The 20,315-nt window shown below is 43.8% G+C and overlaps 1 long non-coding RNA gene across 8 annotated transcripts in view; it reads right to left on the reverse strand.

Moving 5' to 3' along the window:
• Positions 1 to 12,617, reverse strand: part of LOC137300970 (uncharacterized) — a 92,823-nt gene extending 80,206 nt beyond the window's left edge. For 5 of the 8 annotated variants that reach the window (XR_010958203.1, XR_010958204.1, XR_010958201.1 and 2 more), the window contains exons 1-3: positions 9,006 to 12,617; positions 8,082 to 8,190; positions 7,253 to 7,473 (exon numbers count right to left, since the gene is read on the reverse strand). This is a non-coding gene — a long non-coding RNA (uncharacterized lncRNA). Of the gene's footprint in view, positions 1 to 4,906; positions 4,985 to 7,252; positions 7,474 to 8,081; positions 8,191 to 9,005 lie in introns of all 8 variants that reach the window. The other 3 variants (XR_010958202.1, XR_010958200.1, XR_010958199.1) reach the window with 3 other exon arrangements.
• Positions 12,618 to 20,315: the final 7,698 nt, after the last annotated feature.

Raw genomic sequence — 20,315 nt, forward strand, 5'->3', positions numbered from 1 at the left:
GAGAAGCAGTTCGATACTGTGGTGGATGGAGAGGATTGTAGGTTTAAACAGAAGAATGAGGTCGGTGGGCTGAATGACCTCCCTCACCCGGGTACCTACCTTATTGATCTGAATGGCTCAATTCAACATTGGGCAGCAACTCTACCAGCTGAGCCACTAAGGGGAAGTTGTGCAGACTTTCTTGTTCTGCATTAAATCAGGAGTTACCTCAGATGGAGGTAAACCAGAATCGATTTTGAATTCCCTCTAAGGTCGGAGAGATGGAGCTGCCCCGAAGGGTCAGTCATTGTTCTGAGCAGTAATGAGTTCTGGGGCCTTCCTTCACAATCTGCTGAGCTGGGTCCCCAATCACCAGCCGCCAGCCTTGATGTCAACATTAGCCCCACAGGAGAGGGCAGGTTCTACAAATATATCTCCCCTGAAAGCACATCACCAGTGCTTTATTTTAGTCCCCGGGTCACCTACAGAAAGGCAGATTTTAAAAGCTTGAGTAGAAACTTAATCTCTGAGTGTTTACAAGTGATTTACTGCAGCAGAGATAACAGTGCCATAAAATGCTGAATATAGCAAATTTATGACAGTAGCACACAGCTACCAACAGTATTGGAACTGACACTCCCTAGGGAGAGCTTTTTCCATCCTATTTTAAATGGTTTAACACTTTCATTAAAATATCAGACAGATTAATTTCATACAAGCACATTAATATCACCTAGCATCATTTCACTTGACCAATCAATTTAAATCATGTACCCCATTGTACTGATATGTCACACTAAAGGGCGTAATTCCACAATCCCACACTCCCAGAGGGGAGCAGTGCTCACAGGCAGTGCATCTCGAGAAATCATGGGTAACGTAATCCATGTGTACACCACTTCCAACTGAAAGTACCGGATCATGGAATCATCCGTTGTATCTACAGATTATTCAAAATCTTGTGTATGCATGCGCTTTCTATCCAACCTCCTGTTGTCATGATTTTTGGTCACACTTTTCTGTCAACCTTTAACATTGAAACTGTCTATGTAAACATTTAGCATGGAAATTCTGTATGTAAACAATGGCCCGTAACGATGTAGTTGCAGGGTCTGGCCAGTAGGTGGTGGAGTGCAGTGAAGTCTCCCAAATCCTTGTTCATCTTATATTCATCAATTGACTGAGGGCAACAGCATGGGCAAATTAGTAGAATTATTTAATTGTTTCAATGTAATATATGACACTCTAAATATTACTCATAGTCAGGTAATATTTGATAGCTTGTAATTTTGTTCCCATATAAGGGCTAGTATCCCATCTTACCTTCGAACGTGGGTTATCAAACTAGGGACTGCAGACCTTAATGGTTTCATAGGGGACCACTGAGAGTCATCAGATTTTTATATGTTTCTGTATTTGTTGACTTATTAGCATATTATTTCTGTTGCTGTACACTAATAAGAACATTTTCCGCAATGACAGCACCGATCTCCTTTGGATAGCTGACACTATCTTTCGAAAACAAGGATGGTGCGAGGGATTGATGAAATTTGCATGGGGTCTCCAATATAGACAAAGTTGAAAACCATTGCCTTATAATACTAATGCAACACATTCCTGCTAATGTATTAGCTTGTAGTGCTTATAGGTCTTATCCTATGCAATAATTCACACTGTAAAATATCCCCTGTTCATTCCTCATTTTTTGGGGTACATTTCCAGGTGCTGCCCTCTCTCCAGTGTCTTGATCAAGTGACTATGTGTGAGCCCAGAAAATGAGAACCACTGGCCTTCAAGCCATGTGGAGCATCACAGCAGATACCCATTCTGTTACTGTCTGTCATCCATCCATACGTGCTTTCCAACAGAAGTCCCTGGATAGGGATCAGGAGCAGGAACTCTCCCTATCACACCAGCTACTACAAAGGCTAAAATCAGCTAACTCTGCAGACCTGAGATCAATTCCAGATCCTTCCAGATATGTTGATGGGGCTAGATGAAGAAGGGTGAGAGGAGACTCGTATGGAGCATAAACACTGGCATGGACCTGTTAGGCCGAATGGCCTGTTTCTGTGCTGTATATTCTATGTAATTCTATCTCCGGCCCACTCTGACAGACATTATTCCTGCTCTTACTCTCAGTTGCTATTATTGTATTACAAACTTAGATACAATGGTTTGACCTTTGTTTCGCGCTGTGAGTTAAAGTCACACTGTTTTAAATCAGTTTCCGTGAATTATGCTTTTTAGAGGTAAATCTATTTTCTTTTCCACCTTAAAGCAGGTGTTTGATAAGGTGGGCGATCGCCAATATATAGAGAGTTGGCAGCACCTCAGAGTGATCAAAAATATCAAGGAGATCAGAAGATGCCCTAAACTACCAGGGTGAAGTTGAAGAATTTTTTTAATCACCATCATTTGAGCCTAGGTCACTGCCTTCAAATCTCTCCAGGATACCTGTTCTTTTTATATTCTACACTGTAAAGCTGTATGGGTTGATCTGAGGCTGTTCAGGCCTGTGCCTTGCAGCAGTGGTGGTCAGTACAGACATCAAACAATTTGAATTTTATCAAACGATTTGCTCCTGTAAGTGCGCCTGGAAATATTGGAAGTTGGCAGGATTGGGCTTGACTATGGTGTCCCCTCCTTGTGTGGTCACTTAGCCCCCTAAGGCTGACTGTCTCACCTCACATGTGAATAATGGCTGTATTGGCAATGTAGGCCAGCTAGGAGTCAAAGCCTTCAGAAGTGGGAAAAAATTGGTGAGAAGGAAAGCATGTTTGCAGGCACAACATGCATTTAAATATCCCCGTGAAAAGCACTTCACAGAGGCGTAATCATAAATGGATGCCAAACCAAAGCAAGAGATATCACAAGATACAAGATCACAAGATAATTACAGATGGCGATTTGTCCTATCTTAATTCAACCATCCCTACAAGTCCTCCATTGCAGCATCCAATTGTTTCTTACACCACTATCCGGGAATCCATTCCAAGTGTTGATCACTCTTTGTGTGAAGAAATTTGCCTTTTACTAGTTAGAACCCGAGTCCCCTTACCCTTTTCAAATAATGTGACTTATTCTGGATTTATCTTTTCCATTCCCTTAACAATCCTACCTGCCTCTATAACATCACCTCTCAGACGTCTCCTTTCCAGGTTGAGTTTATCCAGCCTTTCCTCATAAATCACGTCTCGAAAACAAGGGATCAGCCTTGTGGCCTTCTCTGCACTGGTTCCAGTGCTTGAATGACTCCCTTGCTTTTTGATAACCAAAAATAAAGAAATGGAAAGGACCTATATTTATGTGGTGCCTTTCACGACCTCAGGATGTCCCAATCAGCCAGTGAAGTACTTTTGAAGTGTAGTCACTGTTGTAATGTAGGAAACATGGCAGCCAATTTTATGCACAGCGAAGTTCCACAAATAGCAATATGATAATGACCAGATAATCTGTTTTTAGAGATGTCTGATGAGGGATAAATATTGGCAAGGACGCCTGGAGAACTCCCCTGCTCTTCTTTGAAATAGTGCCAAGGGATCTTTCACATACATCCACTTGAGAGGACAGGTTTAACGTTTCATCTGAAAGACAGCACCTCCGACAGTGCAGCACTCCCTCAGTGCAGACTTCAAACAAGCCTAGATTACATGTTCAAGTCTCTGAAGTGGGACTTCAACCCACAACTTTCATGCTCAGAGGCGAGAGTGCTACCACTGAACCAAGGCTAACACCTAAATGGACGCGGTACTCAAGGTTATATCTGACCTGTGCACTGTACAGTTTGATCATGGCTACCTCTGACTTGTATTCTAATGTCTTGGCTATGTAGTTCATGGTTTTGTTGATTGCTGCTCTACATTGGGTGGAAATGTTTAGCATTGAGTCTCCATCTCTTTCAGCTTCCTTTTTCCTTAGATATTTCAATCTCATTCATATTATGAAGGAGAACTGGATTTGTGCTCTTGTTGTTTTATGGACATGTTTCAATTTGCAAATGTTTGTGCTGATTTGGGCAATGGATATTAGTGCTGGGGAATGAACACTAGTATCAGTACTAAGCACTCCCAGGTTAGTTACAGCACATTAAACTGCAAACTGAAGCTCCCTCTGCTCTACCCCAACGACGTAACTCATCCTCGGCCTCAGAAGGGTGCCCTCTATTGGATCAGGGTGGCATTTTTTCCCTTTCCATCACTCAACCATCTAGAATGGCAATTTATGGGGAGATTTTCCACTTTGGCCCTCCCTGTACATGCTGGGAATCCAAATGGGGACACTGCATGCCCCGCCTTGTAATTTTTCATCCATTAATGTCATTCACGAGCTGGGGAAGCGCAGTTTCCTGATGTGGATTCCTAGCTTGCAGTGGGAGTATTGAAGCAGAGAATCTCCCCTTTCGTGTCAATTTAGGGCATGTTTTGTTCCCACTGGAAACTGGAGTGAAACCACATATCCTACCCACATAACCCTTACTTTAATTCCATCAGTCTGAGCTGGATCTGAACCCAAGTCCAGAGATAAAATGCCAGTGTCTAACCCTTTCACTCCTTGTATGTGTGTTTCAGAGGTGAACTATATTTGAATTAAGGGAATAGTTTTAAGGGAAGTCTCAGATTATTAAACAGGGCTACCAGCTACTCTACAACAACAAGAACAATTTGCATTTATAAAGCGCCTTTAATGTAGTAAAACATCCCAAGGCGCTTCACAGGAGCGATTATCAGACAAAATTTGACACCGAGCCACATGAGGAGATATTAGGACAGGTGACCAAAAGCTTGGTCAAGTAGGTTTGAAGGTGTGTCTTAAAGGAGGAGAGAGAGGTAGAGGGCTGGAGGAGGTTACAGAGCTAGGAAGAGGCGAGACCATGGAGGGATTTGAAAAGAAGGATAAAATTAAAAGAAAAGAAGAAAGCACTTACATTTATATAGCACCTTTTATGACCTCAGGACGTCCCAAAGCACTTTACAGTCAATAAAAGACTTTTGAAGTGTAGTCACTGTGGTAATGGAAGCGAGACAGTCAATTTGTGCACAGCAAGGTCCCACAAACAGCAGTAAGATAAATAACCAGATAATCTGTGTTAGTAATGTTGGTTGAAGGATAAATATTGGTCTGGACAATTGGAACGTTTTTCCCTTTACTCCTAAATAAAATTCTCCATCCCTCATCACTTCTGTTAAACTATGGGTCAGGTTTTGCTGTAGCAGGGCATCTAATGGCGTCTGCCATTAGTTAAACCTGTCTCTGCACCCGCACCCTTCAACTGAAAAAAAATGTGCCCACTAAGTTGATGAAAGTGCAAGCTGATAACGGCACAGCGAGGGAATCAAGGCATCTGGGACCTGAGTGAATAAGGCAACCAACAGGGTATCTCCTTAACTAATGAGATTTAAGGACTGGGAAATAAACAGAGGAAGGACTGAGAAGGAGGGTGAATTAAAGGGGATGAATTCAATGTCAAATCAGGTACAGAAAGAGAAATAAAGAGAGGGAAAGATAGATTGGATTAAGAAAGAGAGAAAGAAGTGACAGAAAGGAAAGGTAAGAAAAAAATGTTTTAATTTAAAATTCGATATTTTTAAAATCTTCTAAAACAGTTCACAACCTGAAGGAATGAGAATCCATGTTTATAATAGTTAATTTTCGTGCCAGAGAGGTTGATTGGCAGTTATTAACACATATCACGTCGTTAAAAAGGTACTAATGCTTGTCATTACTAGCCCTAAATATCTGCGGTGGGTTTAGTTCTTGTCTACTGCGCAAATACAGCAACTTCACAACATTAAATGTACATCAATGGTAAGGCAGACAGCGAAATGCTGTTTTCGCAAAGCTAATGGTGGAGCAGCGCAACTCGGACACCAACTTTTGGATATTCACATTTAACCGCACATCTGCCCCTCGCCCCAAGTTGCTGTACCGTTTACGCATAAATAGCGGCGATTGCCATTAGCCTCACCGTTATTTTGACAGCAAAATTTGGCCCTATGTTTTTTTCTTCGATATGAGCAAACTATAGATTTTCCATTTCGGGCAAAACTTAATTCTTTTAACTACAGAGTATATAGAGCAGGCCGGCCAAAAGCATTTTGCTGCTTTAATACAATGCTGTATCTCCTAGCTCTAATAAAACAACAATTCACCTTTCAAAGCCTATTACTGGGTAGATTCTGGGGGTTTGGGAGTTCCCTCGCTGAAAACCTTCAGCCCGACTGCTGCATCGCTTCTATTTGCTTTGCACCCATGTGTGTTGAGTGCCACCTGCTGGTTTAGCAGTGGGCTGCACCAATGAGGCATCGCTGTTGACAACTGAGCAAAAGGAGGTCAAGGTGACCCTTTCAGTGGAATTCTGTGAATGCTTAAACGTGCATTAACCCATCACGGACAGCTGACCACATTAGGTGCTTATTTTTTCAGAGTATTTATATGCTCTTACCTGAGGGTTAGATTCTGAAAGGTGGAAAGCAAAGATATTTAACAGGCTGGAATGTGTGTACAAGTCAGGATCATGAAATGAATTGTAACCCAGAAGTTACCATTGACACTTTGCCTGACATTGCTCTGTCCATTATTTTAACGTTGATGTTGGCTGCTTATTTAAAATGGGCAAAACTCTCCACTAAAGCAGCAGACAGCAGAATGTCATACAAACAGGTTAAGCATTAAAATCGTAGAGCACAGAAAGAAGCCATTTGGCCTACCGTGCCTGTGTCAGCTCTTTAAAAGAGTTATCCAATTAGTCCCACTATCCTGCTCTTTCCCCATAGCCCTGCAAATGTTTCCTTTTCAAATATTTATCCAATAGAGTGAGGTGTAACAGAGGGTGAGGTGTAATGTAGAGAGTGTTATAACTGAGAGTGAGATGCAAAGGAGCCGTGTTATAAGTCCTTATACCAAGGACCTTATAATGAGGCTGAAGTGTAACAGAAAGGGGGTAAAGGAGGGGATTTGGCGGGGTGGGGGGTGGTCAGGGGAGAGGGAGGAAACAACTGGCAGAGAAAAAGTGTTGAGAATAGAAAGCAAAATATTTATTTTGTTAATGAATTTTTGGGGTTATGTTCTTTAACACAAAGTGTTTAATTCCCCATAGTAATTGCAGCAAAAGATTTTATTACAGCCATGCAGCTACAATAAGATCTAATAAACAGATGAGGAGTGTTTATACAAGAACTTCGGGCAGTATGGATACAGCAATAAGAGAAACACTTCAACAGTCCAACTGTGAGAGATGAAGAATAGCCAGCATCTTAATTTTATAACTTACCACCAACCAGAGTTTAAAACCTTCTTAAACCTCTGCAGCCTGTTCCCCTGATGCTTTGGTTCTAGGTCCGTATGACTCGTACACTGGGCAATCCCATCCAGGGTTGTTCTCAGCCATAGAGAAGCTGGAAGGTGCTCGTTCAATTCCCTCTCTGTGAAGAGTTAGCTGGTCTCAATCACTGCAGTACTACTCGTGGTGCAATCAGCTACAGTGTCCCTGGGCTGGATAGAAAGCAAAACTCAGGTTCTCCTGCTCACTAACCATAGAATTACAGAGAATTTACAGCACAGAAACAGGCCATTCGGCCCAACTGGTCTATGCCAGTGTTTATGCTCCACACAAGCCTCCTCCTACCCTACTTCATCTCTCCCTATCACCATATCCTTCTAATCCTTTCTCTCTCATGTGTGTATCTAGCTTCCCCATAAATGCATCTGTGCTATCACCTCAACTACACCATGTAGTAGCGAGTTCCATATTCTAACCACTTTCTGCTGAATTCCTTCTTGGATTTATTAGTGACTATCTTATATTTATGGCCCCTAGTTTTGGACTCTCCCACAAACAGAATCATCTTCTCTACGTCTACCCTATCAAACCCTTTCATAATTTAAAGACCTCTATCAGATCACCCCTCAGCCTTCTCTTTTCTAGAGAAAAGAGCTCCAGCCTGTTCAGGATGTGAATGTCAGATGATGACAGAATTCGATAGCTATCCCAGTCGAATAGCTTTCTGACGCTTAGGGCTCGATTATTACTGGAGGGACCTAAGGACTCTTTGTAAGGCCTGGGAGGGGAGGGAGCACAAAAGTAATTTTTTAAAACTTACCTTGGCCTCTTCTGGCCAGTCGGCACCTCCTACCATGGTTCAGCTGTCGGGTTTGACACCTGGTGGGACCTCCCCTGATGTTGACTGTGAGGCTCAGTTGTCGCCCTGTCTTCATAGAAGGACATAGAGTGTACAGCACAGAAACAAGCCATTCGGCCCAACTGGTCTATGCCAGTGTTTATATCCCACATGAGCTGCCCCCCACACTACTTCAACTAATCCTATCAGCATATCCTTCTATTCCTTTCACCCTCAAGTATTTATCCAGCTTCCCCTTAAATGCATCTGTGCTATTCACCTCAACTCCTCCCTGTGGGACCGAGTTCCACGTTCTAACCACTCTCTGGGTAAAGAAGTTTCTCCTGAATTCCCGATTGGATTTATTAGTGACTATCTTATATTTATGGCCCCTAGTTTTGGACCCCCCCACAAGTGGAAACATTTTCTCTACGTCTACCCTATCAAACCCCTTCATAATTTTAAAGACCTTGTCAGGTCACCTCTCAGCCTTCTCTTTTCTAGAGAAAAGAGCCCCAGCCTGCTCAATCTTTCCTGATAAGTATAATCTCTCAGTTCTGGTATCATCCTTGTAAATCTTTTTTGCACCTTCTCCAGTGCCTCCATATCCTTTTGGAGACCAGAAATGTGCACTGTACTCTAAGTGTGGTCTAACCAAGGTTTGATGCAACTTTAATATAACTTCCCTGCTTTCAATTTTATTCCTCTAGAAATGAACCCCAGTGCTTTGTTTGCATTTTTTATTCAGAGGATGTAAAAGCTTCTGTGAAGTTGAAACTTGTACATCAGCATATTCAAATGAAACTGCGCCAAGAGCGGAGGTCCGACAGCAATTCACCAACTCGCGCTCTCTCCGCTAACGAGGCTCTGCACCGCGGCAGTATCACCCCCCTGTAAGGTACTCACCAGTTCCAAAAGCCAAACCGCTCAAAGCTGTGTGATTCCGCTTATTTCATGTACATGGCTTCCGGAAAGTTCCAAAAGATCCAGGCGTGGCGACGAGGCGAAGCTGCGGCGGTGGGCACAGGCGTTCACTTGCATCGAAGTTTCGGCAGGTTCGGTGGGGGGGGAGTCCAGGTTAACGTTCTTCCAGTGCAGGGGCTTCATGTGGCAGAAACGTATGTCCGAGAGCCGGGCAGGATTTTTCCATCCATGGGACGCAAAACCACGGGCAGCAGGCACCCAATTTTTCGATGCGCGCTCTCAGTGGGCGGAGCTCAGGAGACAAATTTGAACCCACCCACGACAAATGAAAAAATGAAAAGACTCAGTTAGATCTGAGTGCGTATCTTTCTGTTTTGATTTGTATTAGAAACCTCCAGCAATAAAGTGCACTAATCTTTCGAAGGTTAATTTATTCATAGATGTCTTGACAGAGATGTATGACTGAACCACCAACCCCAGGGAGAGCAGAGCAGCGCAGAGCTGTGTCACAGGAAGCAGACATGCCTTTCCACAAACTGATCCTCGGGATTCTGTCGCTGACAGAGTTTGCATTCGGAGATATTAACGGGGGGGGGGGGGGGCAGTGGAAAGTGGGCTACCTTTGTCCTCGGCTCAGATCCTATAGAGGTATTCAAGATCCCCGAAAGTGTAAACATCATTGGGGGGTGAAATTGGACATGGGTAGGGACACAAAATGGGCAGGATCGCACTCGCCGCCAGTTATACCACATGCATATTCAGTTCTAGTGAAGTCAGTGGGACTGAATATCAGTCAGGGGATAGAATGGGCGACCAATGCGATATCACCCGCTTTGCCGCCCCGCCCATGTCACCCAAAGTGTTTAATGTAGTCACGGGGGTGTCATTATGACTTTGGACGATAGTATAAAACGGGCAATATCGGAGCAGCCGATTGTCGAAGTCAAAGGAAATGAAAATCGGGAGAGATGTACAATGGGCGGCTGATCTCATGTCACCCAGTTTACATCATTACCCAAAGTCAAAAGGACCCCCACAGGCTCTACAACAAGGGGCCATAGCCTCAAACTTAGAAGCAGGGAGGTAAAAAGGCAGTTTCAATTTAACTCCGAAGGGTGGTGAATGTATGGAATGGACTGTCAAGGGAGGCAGATTGTATCAGCAGATTGAGGAGAGAGAACGGTATGTGAGGTACAGTGGGGTCTGGTATTCCTGAAACACTGGGGCCGACCAACTGCATCACAATGGCTTTTTCCAGTCCTGTGCAACTGTGTCAGCCTTGGCTCAGTGGGTAACACCCTCGCCTCTGAGTCAGAAGGTTCTGGATACAATTCCCACTGAGAGACTTGAGCACATAATCCACGCTGATACTCCAGTGCAGTACTGAGGGAGTGCTGCACTGTTGGAGGTACCGCCTTTTGGATGTCCCCTAAGATAGATGCAAAAGATTCCATGGCACTATTTCAAAGGAGAGCAGGGGATTTCTCCCTGGTGTCCTGGCCAAAATTTATCCCTTAACCAACATCACTAAAAAACAGATTATCTAGTCATTATCACATTGCTGTTGTGGAACTTTGCTGTGTGCAAATTTTCTGCCTTGTTTCCTACATTACAACAGTGACTACACTTTGATAGTACTTCATTGGCTGTAAAGGGACATCCTGAGGATGTTAAAGGCACTATATAAATGCAAATCTTTTTTTCTTTTATGCTCCTTTGAACTAGGGAGGCGCAGGGATCTCACTCCCGATCACTGACTCGTGCACGTGGGTGCACAGGATGGGGTGAGCTTGTTTGAAAATGCATTCTACAATCCATGTTAAAATGCATGCTTGTGTATGAAATCGACATAATGATTATTGAAGGGGGTACTCAAACGGTTAATTATTGAGATAACATAGTTTTCCTTTCTCCCCTGAAGGCATTGGCTCTCACTGCCTTCCGGTCACCAGGTCCCCCTCCAGTACTTTGGCAATCATCATATGTCACAGGAACCCTGACTAGACTGGCATTGGTTGGTTTCTTTTTTCTGTCCTCCTAGCCCGGCAGCCTAGAGGTTAATCGTTGCACCCCAATCCCTGCCTCAGCCAAGCTCAGCTAACTCCACACAGGCCGGAGATTGAACCTAAGACCGTCCTGGTCTGGAATCATACTTTTTAATAGAACGAATACTGCGAGTGAAATATTCTGTGTTCCTGATCTAGTGAGGTCCGAGAGGACTCATTATGATCGCATCCATTACCCACTATCTGCGTGAGCGGGTGTGTAACCCAGGCTGCAGCAGCTGTCATATCTCATCTACATTGATAAACACTGTCTCACAACTCTTCCTTTGCAGAACTCCCCCCGGTACGAAATGAGAGACTGGCCTGGCTTCAAGGGATTGAAACAAACACGTAAAAAAATGAAGTCATCAAAATACTTTAGCTAGCATCTTCAGAGTTGAGCTTATAGGTGATTCCGGGAACACGGTCCAGGCATTGCGCCTCAGCCTCAAAGAAAACATATCGGGAAATCGCTGCCACGTTCCCCGTGATTTTTCATCCATTCAAATCGACCATTATTTTCTGTTACGTACTCCCGGAATGCAAGGCTCTGCCCCAGGAGCTCACATTTGTAAAATTTACCTTCAAAAGCGCAGAGGACTGCACTCACAGTAGAGTTTTCATTTTGAAGTTCTCTTAGGAATCATTTAAACCTAACCTTGAACAGGAAGTGACCTACAACTAGATTTCATGGGTGTGTTATCCGGGGTTCAGCCTGAGATAGCAGCTTTAGTAGAAGATAATTGGGGGCAGGAGGAGGCGGAATACACTCATAGAAACATAGGAACAGGAGTAGGCCATTCAGCCCTTTGAGCCTGTTCCGCCATTCAATTAGATCATGGCTGATCTGTACCTCCATATATAGATACAGTGACCACACCCCTAATAAATCCACATGTCTCAGTGTTTCTCTTGTACTGTGGTATCTTTATCACTGACACAATTAATGCTTAGTGTAATACCAGTTACAGTGAAAATAGTTCCACAACATATCCCAACACCCTATGCCCCGAATAATAGTACTGATTCCAACACTGGTGCAACACTATAAAAACAGCCCAACTTTGCCATCCCAGCCGCCAACTTCCCCCAAAGATCACATTGCTGGTGTGTCCATGTGTAGCTGAAGGATAAGCCCAGCCACAACCAAAACGGCAAGTGGCGTCGGCAGAGATTTTACCATAATTTGCCACTTTGTCTCTGGAGTCAGCGAAGTCACCTCATCTCCAGAGCCATCTGTGCCATCTCATTGTTCTACAAGGCAGCCTGTGGAGTCAGGGCTGCAACACAAATGGGGTGTCACACATACCGAACACGTTAGGATATCCCTTCTGTGTCGGCTATGGCTCAGTTCGTTGCACTCTTGGTTCAAGTCCCACTCCAGAGACTTGAGCACACAATCCAGGCCAACACTCCCAGTGCAGTACTGAGTGCATGCTGCCCTGTTGGAGACGCCGTCTTTCTGATAAGATGTTAAATCGAGGTCCCATCTGGTTGACGTAAAAGATCAGGTCTGACTTTGTCCTTACCTGAATATTCAGACGCACACACTTCCATGAGGGGTCGCTGAATAACAGTTAGAAGTTAGCCCAGAGGCTCTGAGGCTAATTGTCATTCCAGCTGAGACCGGGTAAGTCTGCACGGAAGAGGGATCAAATCTACAAGCTGCCCAGACTGTGTGGTTCAGCTACTCTCTGGATCAGCCGATTGGGCTATCAAGGAAGCGAGAGTTGATTAATATGGATACTGTTGAGCTTCCTGTTGTTCCCATGCAAGTATTTTGGCTGGATACCAATGCCCTTTGTACTGAGCCTTTCCAGAAACAGTGCGAAATGTGTTCCCCTCAGTTCATATGTGACCTCCATTGTGCATTAATGGGCTTGGTATTGGACTGTGTGCATTTTGCAACCCAACATCAGTTCCACTGCAGCACTCTCTCACTTGGGCCCCTCACTGTATTATCTGCGCAGGACATTGATTGGCTGAAAACAGCTCACGCAGGCTGACTGTGAGAGGAGGGAGGTGGTCCAGGCTTTGATGGTTGGTGCTACGGCTGATGAAAATACCACAGAATTATATTGTGGTAGTGGTGGGGAACACGGGTCTGGTGTAAAAGAAAACTGAGAGAAATTGCCTCAGTATACTTTCTCAAGCTACGTGAAGTGCTCGGTGCTGGTAGGCTTGGTTGTTTTTAGCTGATTAAACTCCAGCAGTGCAAATGCAAAACCGTGCTCAAGCTCCCTGCACTTGGGTAAATGGGATGCAACCCAATGGGGAGAGAGTGTGGACTTCATATGGGGCAAATGGGGACTCGTTTCTCATAAATTTGATTTGTATTTTTGCCCATGCCAGACAGCTGACAGACTAAAAAAATTGGGGTGGTTCTTGACTTTGTGCGATAGTGTAAAGTGGGTGATAGCGAGTCTGCAGCCCATGTTACATCAATGACTTCAATGGAAATAAAAATCAGGAGAGTTCTTTGATGGACTTTTCTTTATAATGGAGCATACAATTTGGACAGGCAAGGTCACCCAGCAATGTAATGAAGTCAAGGACACTAGATGGTGTTGTTTGTTTTTCAATGTTGTAATGGGGGTAGGGAACAAAATGGGGGCTTTGATGGCTCGGTGACTAAATACAATGCCACATAGAGCCAGAGAATCCCAGACTCAAATTATTGGCTTGTATTGAGTTACTCCATCTCAACCAGGCAAGGGGGTAACACTTCATTTGGCCTCAGCACCCCTGGGCTTAGGGTTGAGGAGGTAAATCAGCCATTGTTCTGTCTTCCTGATTCCCATTCAATGGGCCATGTTGGGAAGTGCGCATATATTGACTTCAGGTAAGGACGAGAGTTGGGTAGGTTGTAATGCCCCCACCCCCACCCCGATCAATTAGTGTGCCAACACTCACTGTTTAGATGCAGAGGTCTAGAAGCTCAGTCACTTGGGCAATGTAATGAGAGAGTTACCTGCACCTGTGGCACCGCACCCAAGCAGGAATCGTGGGAAAGGGGAAAAAATTGCCGCAATTGGTCCACAAGCCAACTGTACAGAATAAGAAACAAATAAAACAGGACGCAGCGCCTGCCTAGGCCTCAAAGTGTTAATGCAGTTTGAGAGGAAGCTCCACCGTAGCTCATAAATCCGAGGATTTCTTTGCAAGTAGCCTTTCCCGCGGTGTGCTTCGGCTGCAAGTGCCGTTGTGAGTTCCTGGACTTGTACACTGACAGCTTGTAAAATTGGCCTGCAACATCTGAGAGGAATTAGCAGTCCAGATCTGGCAGAGTTAGAGCTGAAAGTGTCAGTAGTCCAGTCCAGCACCCTGCAGACAAGCACAGGCCTCTGCCACTGCTGCATCCAATTTGACACAACCCATGCCAAACCTGGAACTGATTCTTTTTTGTTACCTTCTCTCAGCCACACTAATGAGGATGGGTAGCAATGCAATTGTTGACCTGCCCATAGCTCCCATGGGGCGTTCCCTCAAACACATGCCTCATGCATAGGCCGAGGCTGAAGGAATTGCTTAAATGGCTCCTCGTGAGGTGGATGAATTAAAAAAAAGCAGAATTTGTCAAAAATAAATAAATAAATATAATTAGCGAAACTTGGCTGCCAAGCTACGGCAAACGACAAGAAGAGTGCGGGGCACAAATATGTCTGCAATGTTGAACAGGGCGGAATGAAACATTCCTTTGTTGTCTTGTGTTTAGAAATCTACTGATGTTTCCCTTTCTTTCAATCATTTCTGTCATAACTCCATATCTGTTACACTTAAGGACTTGTCAAGCCTATGGTTATTTAATTTGTCTGTTTTTTTTCTTCTGCATTTTCAAATACTGCACACATGATTGACTCTTCTGTAAGGGGAGAGGGAGAAGTAAAATTCATGGCAAATCAAAGCTTCCAAGCTCTGAAGTTTTTTTTTCGGGCCAAGTCTATATACAGCTATGCCTTCAATTAACATCATTCTGCTAAATCCTTCATGTCAGCCCAGGGCAGTGAATGAAAACCTCTTCCTTCTTGTTTCAATCTTTCGCCAAGTCCATTTGCCTTGAGCTCATCTAATTGAAAGTGATCTTCGGTACGAGCCCCCTCCTGCCTAATCCTTGTCTGAAGGAACCCACATGGTCCTCATTATAGCCACACCGGTCTCTTTTATTCAATTTCTCATTCGTTTCTGCCAGATGCATTTTTTAAGATGACATTATTAACTCCATGCTCGCAAGTTCCTGTCCGCGACAGAGGCCAATAGATGTTATCAAGCAGCATTGATGTATACAGTTACCTCTCAAGTATTCTATAGATTACATTTTGTGCAAAAGGCAATTGAGGGCTTTATAACTTTAATAAAGCTGAAACCCAAACGCACATTTATGTAAACAGTAATATAGAAGAGTGTGACTGTGTACCTTGGGTTTTAGTAATATGGGATGCAGTCAGATGTGTGTGGTAGACATTTACAAGAGGGGACTCAAAGGGCTTTCAAACAGTATTGTGGTGAAGGCTGCTTTGCAACTTTGGAATCTTCTTTGGCCAAACATTTTATAGAATTTTAGTTCAACAGTGAGGCAATTCATTGAGCAAAATATCCAGTTAATGCACAGTCTTTTGAGGGACAACTTCTCCACAGTTGAAGAGTGAGAGGTTTTAAGAGCTGTTAATGATGGATACAGATGTCTGTTGTCATCCGTAAGGCGATTATGAGAAAGCAACAAGGAAGTGTCCTTTTACACCCTAATTCATCCACTTTCTGTCTGTTCTAAACAAATGCGCCGACAACCAAGATCTAAACTGACAGGCAAGCATCTATGAAGTAACAACACTTGATAGTTGAGGAAGGGGAAGCAAAAAGGCATTGAGGTGAATTATAGTGCAATCAGCAGCAGCATAGTGTAATGAGGAGGATCGTAGTGTAATGAGGAGGATCGTAGTGTAATGAAAGAAAAACTTGCATTTATATAACGCCTTTCATGACCTCAGGACGTCCCAAAGCGCTTTACAGCCAATGAAGTACTTTTTGAAGCGTAGTCACTGTTGGAATGTAGAAAACACGGCAGCCAATTTGTGCACATCAAGTTCCCATGAACAGCAATGAAATAAATTACCAGATCATCTGTTTTAGGTGGTCATTAAAGGATAAATATTGGCCAGGACACCAGGGAGATCTTCCCTGCTCTTCTTCAAAATAGTACCATGGAATCTTTTACATCCACTTGAGAGGGCAGATGGGGCTTCAGTTTAATGTCTTATCCGAAAGATGGCAGCTCCAACAGTGCAGCACTCCCTCAGTACTGCACTGGGAAATGTCAACCTGGATTATGTGCTCAAGTCTCTGGAGTGGGGTTTGAACCTACAGCCTTCTGACTCAGAGGTGAAAGTGCTACCGCTTGAGCCAGGGCTCAGTGAGGAGGATGGTAGGATAATGAGGAGGCTCAATGGCAAAAGAACCAGGGGGAGATGAAGAGAACTTTTTTATGCAGCAATTTGTTATGATCTGGAATGCACTGCCTGAATGGGTGGTGGAAGCAAATTCAATAGTAACTTTCAAAAGGAAATTGAATATATACTTGAAAAAGGAAAAATTGCAGGCCTGTGGGGAAGTGGGACTAATTGGATAGCTCTTTCAAAGAGCCGGCACAGACACGATGGGCCAAATGGCCTCCTTCTGTGCTGTATGATTCTACGAAGATTATGAACACACAATGAGAAGAAACATTGTACAGTGAGGATGATCATAAGGGAATGAGAAGGTCCAAAGTGCGATGAGTACAAAATCACAGCAAAGGGGACCATAGTGCAATGAGAAGGGCCATAGTTCAAGCAGCAGGACCACAATACAATGAGAATTAGGAAAACACAACGAATAGGATTATAGTAAAGTGAGGGGGACTACAATAAAACTGTAACTTATTCTAAATCCTATTACTTTTGAAAACCGAAGAGCTATTTAAGTGTCCAAGGAAGGATCAGCACATGCCAGCTCAATGACCTATGCCCCAATTTTAAACAGAGAGGGTATTTGGCACATCTGAAGTACACTGTGCATTTGCAATGCCAACCCATTCCTCACCTGGTAGTGATATTTTTATTTGTTGAAAATTCTCCATTCCAATTTACAGCACTGAATCCAGCCAATCACTGACCATTTAGCAAACTGTAGCTCCTTAATTTCCCACATTCAGCAGGTGTCTTGAATACGAGATCACAATTTCCCACTTCCTACCTCAGGATCACATCACGTTTGCATCTACCAGTAATTCCTGACATTGCTTTTCTCTCAGTGGAGAGAAAGGGAAAACAAGAAAAAGGAATAAGAGGGTCTTGCTGCTCTGGTGCTACAACACCTGGAGTTTTGTGTACAGTTTTGGTCTCCTTATCTAAGAAAGGATATACTTGCCTTAGAGGCAGTGCAACGAAAGTGCACTAGATTGATTCCTGGGGTGAAAGGGTTGTCCTATGATGAGAGATTGAGTAGAATGGGCCTATATTCTCTGGAGTTTAGAAGAATGAGAGATGATCTCATTGAAATGTATAAAATTCTTAGAGGACTTGACAGGGTAGATGTTGAGAGGCTGTTTACCCTAGCTGGAGAGTCTAGAACTAGGGATCATAGTCTCAAGATAAGGGGTCGGCCATTTAGGACCGAGATGAGGAAAAATTTCTTCACTCAGAGGGTTATGAATCTTTGGAATTCCCTACCCAAGAGGGCTGTGGATGCTCAGTCGTTGAGTATATTCAAGACTGAGAGCGATAGATTTTTGGACACTAAGGAAATCAAGTGATATGGGGATAGGGCGGAGTTGAAATCGAAGATCAGATATCATCTTATTGAATGGCAGAGCAGGCTCCTATTTCTTATGTTCTTATGGAAAAAGTAGCTGATCCCAGCATTTTTTAGTAGTTGTTCATGGCCTGAATAGGACCTGCAATTTTAGTAGAGGGATTTCATTGTCACTATGGATGCTGGGATAGCCCCACCTCCATATCATTCTTTTACTTTCCCCTCACTCTCCAGCAAGAAAATACACTGCAAAAACCCCACAGCAAGACAGCTTTGAAGAGAGAATGAGAACTACAGAAAAAGGCAGACAGAGAAAAAGGAAGATGAAAGATTAAAAAAAGGAATGGAAAGATAATGGAAAGAGAATAAAAGAAAGTCTAGAACTAGAGGGCATAGTCGCAGGATAAGGGGATGGCCATTTAAGACTGAGATGAGGAGGAATTTCTTCACTCAGTGGATGGTGAGTCTTTGGAATTCTCTACCCCAGAGGGCTGTGGATGCTGGGTTGCTGAGATAGATACATTTTTGGACTCTACGGGAATCAAGGGATATGGGGATCGGGCAGGAAAGTGGAGTTGAGGTTGAAGATCAGCCATGATCTGATTGAATGGCGGAGCAGGCTCGAGGGGCCGTATGGCCTACTCCAGCTCCCATTTCTTATGTTCTTATGTCCTTATATTCTTAAAGTAGGGAAACACTGGGATAGGGATAGAATAGACTTCTATTGATGCCACTTGACCATGCCCTGTGGCTCGGCTCAGATCCCCGCCATGTTTGATGCCCTCGTTTTATATCTCTGGTGGTAGCCATTGCCTCAGGTGAATGGCTCGCAACTGAAAATTTCGCACCTCGGACTTGTGCAATGCTGACAGCTTTGACATAAAAGCCCCATCTGCGTACAATCAGCACTTGTTACAGTGCAGGAGTAGTAGAACCAGCTGAGAAAAAGAAAAGCCAATTCCAATTACAAGGAGACAAACATGTTGACAGCACTAGACTTGGATGGATGAAAAAAAAAGTTACTGAATTTCGGAAAAAGTGCAGTGAATAAGATACACAATTGCAGGATAAGGATGGGACAGGTGGATAGAAGCAAACTGTTTTCAGTAGTTGAGGGGTCAAGATTGATGGGGCATAGATACAAGATTAAATGTAAAAGATTTAGGACAGAGCACGAGAGAAACAGAGAGTTATGAGGCTGTGGAATTCACTTCCAGGGTTAGTAGTTGAGACAGAAACTATGTCAACATTCAAGATTAAATTGGATAGGTGGATGAAGGAAAATGGAGATGGGAACAGGATGGGTAAATTAATTATTTTGCTTGCATGGAGGGTAAACACCAACATGGATTGGATGGGCTGAAAGCCTGTTTTTGTGTTGTAACTTTGATGTATTTCTATGTGTTAGCCGACGCTGTTTTTGTGGCCTCTTGTGATAAAAAGGAACGTAGAAGAACGAAGTGAAGCTCCCTTGCTGGTCTAGTGGGTAAAAGCACCACCCTATGTTGCACTAAACCAGGCAGACAAAGTCTCAGGTTCAACCCCTGGTCTGTGTTATGTTAGCTCATTGCAGATGGGGCAGCAGTGAGGGGACTACAACTAACATCTACTGTCTTGACTGCTATCCAGTAGAAGTGTACACGTGCGTCACTTACACTGAGGATGGGATTGGCCGTGGCTCAGATCCGCGCCATGTTTGATGATCTGCTGACGCTCGAGGTGATGTGCCATCATTGGAAAGTCAGGTGTGCACTACCCGTGTTTTTCCGGCTGTGAGTAATCGGAAAACTGTGGGCAGTGCAGGTCCGAATTTCTCATTTTCCCTGCCAGTGGACAGTGCTCCCCATCAACAGCAAGGATTCACTCGGTGCCTAAAGAAGAGTAGCCACTGGGCAAAGTAATAGAGCGCCATCAAACATTGTGGATGCATATCTCCACATGAGCTGGCACTTGAAGAGCGAAGAAGAAAAAAATGGAAAAATTGAAAGGACAGAAATACAAAAAACTGGATATCTGGAGTTCATTTATTAATTCGTTAAACAAATATGCATTTTAGGCTGAACAACCCCCAAACCCCCAATCCCCTCCCTTATCAGCACCCCAATCTGCACCTTCATCACAACCCCAATTTCCACCCTCACCAGCACCTCAATCCCCTTCCTCACTAGCACCTCAAATTCCACCCTTCCCAGTAGCCAAATCTCCATCTCACCAGCATGTGAGTACCCCATGCTGCACATCCAAATGCAATCAACATACACAAGCATTGCAGTCAACTGCCATTCGGTTTCTAGAGTAGGGATATACTCTCACCCCACATGTAGGTGAGCTAATGGACTTTTGTTGTAAGGAGCATTAAATTCAACACACTTCACCTCTCACAGTGGAGTTCTCCCCCATCCCCCAGCTACATCATCTAACTACAGCACCGTGTCCAAATGGCTATGAATGTGAAATAAGG

The sequence above is a fragment of the Heptranchias perlo genome, chromosome 32, assembly GCF_035084215.1.
Source record: "Heptranchias perlo isolate sHepPer1 chromosome 32, sHepPer1.hap1, whole genome shotgun sequence".
Classification (NCBI taxonomy): Eukaryota; Metazoa; Chordata; class Chondrichthyes; order Hexanchiformes; family Hexanchidae; genus Heptranchias; species Heptranchias perlo.